This window comes from Balaenoptera ricei, chromosome 17, assembly GCF_028023285.1.
Source record: "Balaenoptera ricei isolate mBalRic1 chromosome 17, mBalRic1.hap2, whole genome shotgun sequence".
Taxonomy (NCBI): domain Eukaryota; kingdom Metazoa; phylum Chordata; class Mammalia; order Artiodactyla; family Balaenopteridae; genus Balaenoptera; species Balaenoptera ricei.
The window spans coordinates 16,378,501-16,388,974 of NC_082655.1; positions in this window are offsets into that span (position 1 = coordinate 16,378,501).

Consider the following 10,474-nt stretch of genomic DNA (forward strand, 5'->3'; position numbering starts at 1 on the left):
TCTCGTTTCAGCTCTCAGACTGCAAAGAAGCATCCTTTTTGTAATGTTTAGTGCCACTTTAAAAATATTTTTGTGTTTTTTGTTGGTGAGTTCACTGTTTAAAATGACCCCCCCAAGTGTAGTACCAAAGTGTTGTCTAGCATTCCTAAATGCAAGAAGGCTGTGGGGTGCCTTGTGGAGAAAATGTGTGTTAGATAAGCTTCATTCAGACATGAGGAATAGTGCTGTTGGCCGTGAATTCAACGTTAATGCATAAACAGTATATATCAATATATATTAAATAAGGTGTCTTTAAGCAAAAACACATAAAGCAAGGTTATGTATTGACTGATTGATGAAACTTATGACCAGAAGATCCCAAGATCTTTTTTTTAAATTAATTAATTAATTAATTAATTAATTAATTTATGGCTGCGTTGGGTCTTCGTTGCTGCGTGTGGACTTTCTCTAGTTGCGGCGAGTGGGGGCTACTCTTGGTAGTGGTGCGTGGGCTTTTTATTGTGGCGGCTTCTCGTTGCGGAGCACGGGCTCTAGGCACACGGGCTTCAGAAGCTGTGGCATGCGGGCTCAGTAGTTGTGGCGCACAGGCTTAAGTTGCTCTGTGGCATGTGGGATCTTCCCCGACCAGGGCTCGAACCTGTATCCCCTGCATTGGCAGGTGGATTCTTAACCACTGCGCTACCAGGGAAGTCCAGATCCCAGGATCTTAACCCTAGGAGCATCTGTTCAGTATTCGTGGTGACTTTATAGAACATAATTACTAATGAGAATTGACTGTACTTTATCCCCTTCTGTGGGTTGTCTTTTTCACTTTATTGATAGTGCACACACAAAAATTGATGCACACACAGTTTTAATTTTGGTGAAGTCCAGTTTATTTTTCTTTCTTGTTGCTCATGCTTTTGATGTCATATCTGAGAATGCATTGCCAAATCCAAGGTCATGAAGATTGACCTCTATATTTTCTTCTAAGATTTTATGGTTGTAGCTCTAATATTTAGGTTAATCCAGTTTGAGTAAATTTTTGTATATGCTGTGAGGTAGGGGTCCAACTTCATTCTTTAGTATGTGGCAATCCAGTTATCCCAGCACCATCTGTTGAGGCACCTATCTTTTCCCCTTTGAATGGACCTGGCACCCTTGTCAAAAACCAGTTGGCCATATATGTAAAGGTTTATTTCTGGGCTCTCAGTTCCACTCCATTGGTCTATATGTCTAGCCTTATGCCAGTACCACACTGTTTTGACTATTGTAGGTTTGTAGTGCATTTTCAAATCAGGAGTACGAGTCCTTCAACTTTCTTGTTTTTCAAGACTGTTTTGTCTATTTGGGGTCCCTAGCAATTCCATATGAATTTGAGGGTTGGTTTTTACATTTATGCAAAAAAAGTTTTTGGAAGTTTGAATTATGAATTATGGAAGGAATTATGTTGAATTTTTAGATTGCTTTGGGTAGTACTAACATCTTGACAATATTAAGTATTCCTATATATGAACACAAGATGTCTTTCCATTTATTTAGGTCTTATTTAATTTCTTTCAGCAATGTTTTGTAGTTTTCAGTGTACAAGTCTTTCTTTCACCTCCTTGGTTACATTTATTTACAGGTATTTTATGCTTTTAGGATGTTATTGTTAATTGGAATTGCTTTCTTAATTTCCTTTTCAGATTGTTCATTGCTTGTGTATAGAAACACAACAAATTTTTGTTTGTTGATCTTGTAACCTGCAACTTCTCTGAACTTGTTTATTAGCCCTAGTAGATTTCTTGTGGATTCTTTAGAATTTTCTATATATACGATCATGTCATCCATAAATAGATGTTGTTTTACTCCTTTCCAATTTGGATGCCTATTATTCTTTTTCTTGTCTAATGGTTCTGGCTAGAACTTCTAGTACTGCGTTGAATAGCAATAGTGAAAGAGGGCATCCTTGTCTTGTTCTTGATCATAAAAGAAAGCTTTCAGTCTCACCATCAAATATGATGTTCTCTGTGGGTTTTTATTAAATGCTGTTTATCATGTTGAGGAAGTTCTACTCCTAGTTTTCTAAGAGGTTTTTTTTTTAAATTTATTTATTTTATTTATTTTTTGGCTGTGTTGGGTCTTCGTTGCTGCACGTGGGCTTTCTCTAGTTGCGGCGAGCAGGGGCTCGTTTCGTTGCGGTGCGTGGGCGTCTCATTGTGGTGGCTTCCCTTGTTGCGGAGCTTGGGCTCTAAGTGTGCAGGCTTCAGTAGTTGTGGCAGTTGGGCTCAGTAGTTATGGTTCACGGGCTCTAGAGCGCAGGCTCAGTAGTTGTGGCAGGCAGGCTTAGTTGCTCTGCGGCATGTAGGATCTTCCCAGACCAGGGCTCGAACCCATGTCCCCTGCATTGGCAGGCAGATTCTTTTTTTTTTTTAATTTTTTTATTATTTTACTTATTTATTTTATTTATTTATTTTTTGGCTGCACTGGGTCTTGGTTGCTGTGCACGGGCTTTCTCTAGTGGCGGTGAGCGGGGGCTAGTCTTCATTGTGGTGCGCAGGCTTCTCATTGCGGTGGCTTCTCGTTGCAGAGCACGGGCTCTAGACGCACGGGCTTCAGTAGTTGTGGCTCGCGGGCTCTAGAGCGCAGCCTCAGTAGTTGTGGCGCACAGGCTTAATTGCTCGGTGGCATGTGGCATCTTCCCGGACCAGGGCTTGAACCCATGCCCCCTGCATTGGCAGGTGGATTCTTAAACACTGCGCCACCAGGGAAGCCCTCTAAGAGGTTTTATCATGAAAGAGTTTTGGCTTTTGTCAAATGCCTTTTCTGCATCGATTGAAATGAGCTTACTTTTTTTCCCCTTCATTCTGTTAACATGATGTAGTACATTGATTCATTTTCTTTTGCTGAGTCACTCATATTCCTAGGATAAATCCCACTTGGTTATGGTGTGCCATACTTTCGATATGCTGTTGTATTCCATTTGCTAGTATTTTGTTGAGGATTTTCACACTAATATTCATAAGGGATATTGGTCTATACGTATCTCTTCTTGTGATGTCTTTATGACATATGGTAAAAGTATGTTTAGTTTTGTAAGAGACTGCCAAACTATCCTCCAAAGTGGTTATACCATTTTGCATTCCCACCAGCAATGAATGAGAGTTCTTGTAGCTCTGCATTCTCACCAGCATTTGGTGTTGTCAGCATCCTGGATTTGGGCCATTCTAATAGGTATGTAGCGGTATCTCACTGTTGTTTTAATTTACATTTCCTTGATGACATATGGTGTTGAGCGTCTCTTCATGTGCTTATTTGACATCTGTATATCTTCCTTGGTGAGATTTCTGTTAAGGTCTTTGGCCTGTTTTTTAAATCAGGTTTTTTTTTTCTTACTGAGTTTTAGGAGTTCTTTCTATATGTTGGATAACAGTCCTTTTTTAAAAAAAATTCTATTTATTTTTTGGCTGCATTGGGTCTTCCTTGCTGCATGCGGGCTTTCTCTAGTTGCGGTGAGCGGGGGCTACTCTTCAGTGTGGTGCGCAGGCTTCTTGTTGCAGTGGCTTCTCTTGTTGCAGAGCACGGGCTCTAGTTTTGTGGGCTCGGTAGTTGTGGCTTCCAGGCTCTAGAGCACAGGCTCAGTAGTTGTGGCACACGGGCTTAGTTGCTCCACAGCACAGGGGATCTTCCCGGACCAGGAATCGAACCCGTGTCCCCCCTGCATTGGCAGGTGGATTCTCAACTACTGTGCCACCGGGGAAGTCTCTGGATAACAGTCCTTTATCAGATTTGCCTTTTGCAAGTATTTTCACCCAGGCTATGGCTTGTCTTCTCATCCTTTTGAAACTGTCTTTCACAGAGCAGAAGTTTTTAATTTTAATGAAGTCCAGTTTATCAATTATTTCTTTCATGGATCATGCCCTTGGTGTTGTATCTAAAAAGCCATTGCCATACGGAAGGTCATCTTGGTTTTCCCAATGTTATTTTCTAGGAGTTTAATAGTTTTGCATTTACATTTAGATCTATGATCCATTTTGTGTTACTTTTTGTGAAGGGTGTAAGGTGTGTGTCTAGATTCTTTTTTTTTTTTTTTTTTTTTGCCTGTGGATGTCCAGTTATTCCAGCACCATTTGTTGAAGACTATCTTGAAATACAAAGTACCTTAGTGGAATTAAGCTCTCTTTCTCCTAGACTTCCTTTGCACTTTATATTTCTCTTAAGGGGTTTCATTACTTTCAATCTTGTATTATATTCAGGCCCTTGTTCATTAACTGTTTTTTACACAGGTACACAGCTGCTTTGACTGAAATAATACATTTATGCTATTCCTTCTGTCTGGCTTGTTCTTCTGACGTCACCACCACAGTTGCTGCCCCCTTGAGGCCTCCCTCATTCCCTTCCTGCTCTAGTCAATACTGACTGCTCCCCCACATCTACCCAACAGGTCCTGGTTGACTCTGTATGTACATCTATTTCACTAGCTTATAGCACTTTGAAGGCAGAAACCACATTTAAAAAAAAATTTTTTAAGCTAACATTTATTGAACACTATGTGTCAAGCAGTGGATTGACAGAGTTACATGATTTATTTCAATCCCCATGGATGATCCATGAGGTAGATATTATTATTACCCCCACGGTATAGATAAGGAAAGCAAGCCTCACAAAGGTTCAAACTCACATACCTAGTAAGTGTTGGAGGCATCAAACCTGAACTGTCTCCAGAGCTCTCACCCTTAACCACTGCCTCTAGTGCCTAGCCTTGTCTTCACAAAATTGTTGCTCAGTAAGTGTTCATCAAATTGCACTGAAGATTGCGAGTTTGGGAGCCAGGAGAGAAAAAAGCAATGCCGGCTGGTTGTGCACATAGCCGGTGTTGGCAGGCAGTGTTTGTCTTTGGGGCAACAGCCTGTGATACTGGAATGAAATGATCTCAGCAAGAGACAGTACACTCCACAAGTCCTGAGAAAATTTCATTTGGCTCAAGAGTTGCTGACCTGAATAAAAGGGCATGAAATTGAGTTTTGTAAAGGGAAAGAGGAAAGAAGCCAAAATTCAGCTACAGAGTCAGATCATATGACAACTGAGGGAGTGATGGCAAAATAATGCGACATCATGGGCACCAGACACAGTAAATACAATAAAATACAGCCAAGAAGCTTACTGGTACTGGCCACTTGCCAGATTCTGCTCCCCCAGGTCACTGTCTCCCAAAAAGGAGTGTCATCTGGGACCTACCAGGCTGCACTGAATCGATCTGGTTGTGCCTTACACACACACACACACACACACACACACACACACAGGCATAATGATTGATTGCTTAGAATGAGTTCCTCTAGGATTACCTTTTTTTCTCTAAATTAGTGTTCTCTTTAAATTTAACCTTCAGTTTTGAGTCACTTAGTTGGCTGCTGCATCAAATGATTCTTTGGTTTTATAGGTTGCCTCCCAGTGATGGCAGATGGGATCAGCACAGCCCCAGGTGCTAGTTGCTAATGCCTATAAAATACCACCCACCCCCAAAAAGGAGAATCATTTAACAGTTCTTTGGACTTCATCTTCAAAAGTAGCCAAAGAATTCAAGTGACAGGTTATCCCAGAAAATCTTTTGCAGTTAGTGAAGTTATGGTATAACTAAGAACATTCAGAATACTACACACAGAGTTTAGATGATCTTGGTATAGTGGTAGGACAGCAGTGATTATAAAATGAAAGTAACATGTACATGCTCTGTTGGGGGAGACTAAAGGGAAAGAGGTGTTCAGCCTAGAAAAACATTTCTCAGTGGATTTCCTATGAAGTCAAAGTGTCTTGGGTTTAACTTTGAAATAAATTTAAAAATTTAAAAACTGGAAAAAAAAATATAGCCAAGAAGCTAGTAAGATGCAATACTTGAAGTCTGGGATCATTAGATCATTCGTTCATTCAATAAACATGTGTTGTGCACACGATTTGCTCCCTGCCTGGCTACCCGCTCTCCTGTCTCAGGCCACACAGCAAGCTCTCCTGCACGCTCGCCTGGCCTCAGCACCGTGGCTCGCTTCCCACTCCTCGTTCTTGCCTTGCAGTTTTTCAGATACTCTTGCCCCAGATGTCCTCTTGGCCAGCTCCTTCTCTTCACTCCAGGCTCAGCTTTTCAGAGGCACCTTCCCTGGCCACCCTACATGAAACAGTCCCTTATACATCGTCCCTCAAATTTTCTTTGTAGCACTTAACATGGTCTAAAACTACCTTGTTTGTTTACTTCCTTGTTTATTATTTGTCTGCCCACTACAACTGAAGTTCCATGAGAGCAAGGATCTCACCTGTCTTATTTATCACTGTATCCTCCACTCTTAAAACAGTCCTTGCTTATAGCAGGTACTCAATAAATTTTAGTTGAATCAATGAATGTACCTACTATAAAAATTTACAGAATATGGGAAATAAATGAGCAAGCTTAATATGGTAATATAAATTAATAAATACTCGAGAATTAGTGGGCTGGAACTCATGACAGTAATGGAAGGGTATGCTTTGCTCAAAAGAAACAAAAAGAGATGGAAAAGGAGGAAAAGCAATATTTACAAATATCCATGGAAGCTGAGAAAGGGAGGTCAGAGGTAAACTGCTTGGGTAAGAAAAGGATAGGAAGACATGTGATTTCATCATGGAGGATGTTTTTCACCTGCTAAGCCCTGTTATTCTCTATCCTAGCACTTTGACACAACCTGTAATTAAATAATTTGCTTGCTTGCATGTTTATCACCTGTCTTCCCCACTTTAATTTAGGCTCTTTGAAAGCAGGGACCATGGGTGGTATCCTCAGCCCCTGGCACAGAGCAGGCCCTCAACAGTATATTGGGTGGCGCACAGAATGCAGAAGTGAATACTATGGACCAAGTGTTTCCCTAGAGGAGGAGGGCACAGTGTACAGGGGAGAGAATTCTTTGCAAACAGCTAATGATTAATCCATTCAACAAACAGAGTGAGGGCCTACTGGGTGCCAGACACTGCTCGGTGCTACACAGAGAGAGAATGACCCAGTCCCTTCGAAGAACGAGCTCACAGTCTCCTGCAAGTGATGGACAAGTGAGCAAGGGCCAAAAAGCGAGCTTGGACAAGAGCTGTCCGGGATGAGAAGCGCCCTGTTAGAGGAAAGCACGTGGAGCTATGTGAACCCAGATAGGGGCCATGTAGCCCAGACTAGGGGATCAGGAAAGGCTTTCAGGGAGTCAGCCAGATGGAGGGCACTGGGAGGGGCTTTCCTGACAAAGGAAATGGTGAGCCGGAACCTGGTAAGCAGGGAAGGTTGCAGGATGAGGGAAAAACTCAGGGAGAAGAATCTGGGAGGCGGAATCTGGGTAGGACCAGCCTGGGTGTAGAGCAAGGATTCAGTTAAGGGGATGGGGAAGAGGCGGGCGGGGATAAATTTTCAGGGGTGATGCACGTGTTCATCACCTTGACTTTGGGGAAGGTTTCACAGGTGTATACTTATATAAACTCCTCACTTTCAATGTGTGAAGTTTATTGTTCCTCAATTATACCTCAATAAAGTTGTAAAAACTAAAACACTAAAATAATAATAATGAAACAGTATTGGTTAGGTTGGCAACAGGTTGTAGATGGCTTTGATTGCCTAGCTAAGGGGTGCGTAGTTAGAAAGGTGTCAGGCTTTGGGCCAGGCAGGAAAGTGCTAACCTCAGATACCCATCTTTGAGGGCTGGATAAGAACTTCCTCTGGCTCCCTCTTGCCTCACAGAAGGTCTGTATTTCTGGGCAATTCCAGAAATGCTCTGAAGACAACCAGTCATCCCACCTTTGATTAAAGTCCATGGTCAAAGATGATATTTTGGTGTTCTGCAGGGGAGTACCTTTGAGAGGCAGAGGTGGAAATTGAGAGCGGCCCGATACTGGGAGGGGCGTGGAGGACTGCAATTGCTAAGTATAGTGAGAACAGTCCTATCCCTGGAAGCACCCCTAAGAGTTATGTGCTCAGGGCCTCCCAGCCAAGGCCAAGGCAAAGATCCCAGTGGTTGTAAATCCTGTAGACATCCATGTCTATTTGGCTTCCCTGTCGCCTCCCAGCCCCACAGCCTCTTCTGAGCAACCAGCAAAGCACCAGAGCCTTCAGCTCTTTGAATGGAAGTAATAACGTCTAATTCAGAGAGAGAGAGATTGTGAGGATTAATTAAAATAAAGCTTATAGGTTGCCCATAGCACAACCTAGTTCATCATAGATGCTCAATAAATGTTCTCCCCTCCCCCACTCACAGAGAGGACATGAACATGTGACTTACAACTGAGAAGTGCTCCTGTCTGCTCCTTCTGCCATTTCTATCCATGCAACAGGCATTGATTGAGCTGCTCTGGGCCAAGCCCTGTCTGGGGGCTGAGTTTACAAGAGTGAAAAAGACACAGTCTCCAATCTCCAACAGTCCACGGTGTGATTAATGCCACAGTGGATAGAAGCATGGGGAAATTACAGGAAAGAGGAAGGCGGGCTGCCTCGAGGAGGTGATAGCTACCTTGCCTGGGGGAACTCAATCACACCCCTCTATCTAAATTCAGATTTTTATAGATACAAATCTATAGAAATCAACTTTTATCACTTTTATCACCATCCATACCATTTTAGATGCTTACAGAACTTCCGTTGACTCCCTAACACCTGGCATTTCCTAGGTATGTGAGATGTATTTAACAGTTACAGAGTGCTCTTCTATCAGTTTACTCTCCTCTTTTAAAAAAGTATTCCAGGGCCTATCAATTGAGGTGGTGGTTTACAACCTGGGGTCCCAGACCCCGGGTCCTCAATAGTGATAGGGGTCTTTGAGCTGTTTTCATTATTGCCAAAGACCCAACATCAATCACGTTTAACCTTTCCTCAGGCTTCCCAGGGTCCTTTGGCAGTTACTTCTTTGCTTTCATAGAATCCTAACACACAGCGAGGCAATGCTGATAGGCTCAGGCTGGGCAGAAGCTTGGGTTGGCTGTTATACAGGATTTGGATTCAATTATTTTTTTAAAGGAAAATGAAGCAAGCATTGGTTAATAAATGCAGTTTTATTGCATACACAAATCCTCCACTACTCTGGGGGAAAATAACTAAAAGGGTTCTTAGTGGTAAAAAAGCTGGAAACCCCTTAGCTTAGGAAGCCTGAGTTCAAAGAACTATTTTTTACCTGTAAACTGCCCTTCCATGACTTCCTGACCATTTCAGCAAAATATCTACCTGTTAGTTGTTGGGCCAGGAGGAGGTCAGACCTGGGGGCACCTCAGAACAGGAGAGGGTGGAAGTTCCAAAACCAAGGAGACTTCAAAAAGAGAAAGCTGAATAAAATCTCCCTGCCTGCCTTTGCTTTGCTCTTTGCACTTGGAACAGGAATTTTGAATGAACATGTATTACTCACTCGCTATCTGACAGGCACTTTACATGCATTATTTTAATCAATGCCCACTTCACGGATCAGGTCACACAGTTGACGAATAACTGAACCAGGACCATGAATCCAGACAAATCTGGTGCTTGAGGCCCTTTGACACTATGCTGTATTGCCTTTTGTTAGGACAAGGGCATATTAGAATTAGGGCAAATAGGTTTACCTTCTTTAGACTTCATTGCTTCTCGGTGACAATATTATGGATACCTTTTTTTCCTTCACTTTTTTATAAGTTCTAAATTTTTCCTAAGAACTTTTTCTTAATGGCCTTTCTATGGATGGATTCATCAGTAGTTAATGTCTGGAGGCTGTTCTGGTGGAGCTTTCCACCAAGGATATATGAGCTGATTCTAGATTTGGGGAGTCATCAGCAGAGACACGGATTCTGAAAAATCGGGGAGTGAATTAGGTTCCCCTAGGGTGAATGTGTGGAGTAGAAATTTGGGTTGAGGAAAGAATCCTGGAAGACAATTGGTGGAAGAGGAGCTGGTGAGAGTGAGGAGAAATAGGAGGAAAACCAGAGAAAACCTCCATGTCTATTACCTGCTGTGTAATATGGCACAGTAATACCGTGCTGTGGAATACTGGCCGGTATCTTGTCAACAATCTCTACCTTCTTGTCTCAAGGAACATCTTGAAGGTATAAGAACTCTAGTAAATGTTGGTGTTAGAATTCTGGGATTTAGTGTTTTTCTAGGCAGAATTAATGCTCCCTGATGGAGTCCCCAGAGTAAATCTCCATGTTCTCTGTTTTACAAGTGCGTGAATTACTGTACCCTGGTCTTTATTATTGGTGTGTCTCTTCTATGGAGACACGGGGGTATTATTGACTCAATTCTTTTTTTCCCAGCTCTTTGCCACGTAATAATTGATCCTGAGCAAGATACGTAACCTCTCCAAGCCCCAGTTTTTAATGAGAATCATCGTGCAGTTCAGAGGTTGTTAGGAAAGGATACAGTAAAATGGAAGGAAAAAAAAGTGCTTAACACAGTGCTAGGAGTATGGTCAATAGTGAAAAACTGGTACCTACCAGTTTTGAACAGCTACCCTGAAGCTAGTGCTTTTTGATGCGTGCACGTAAGGATCGC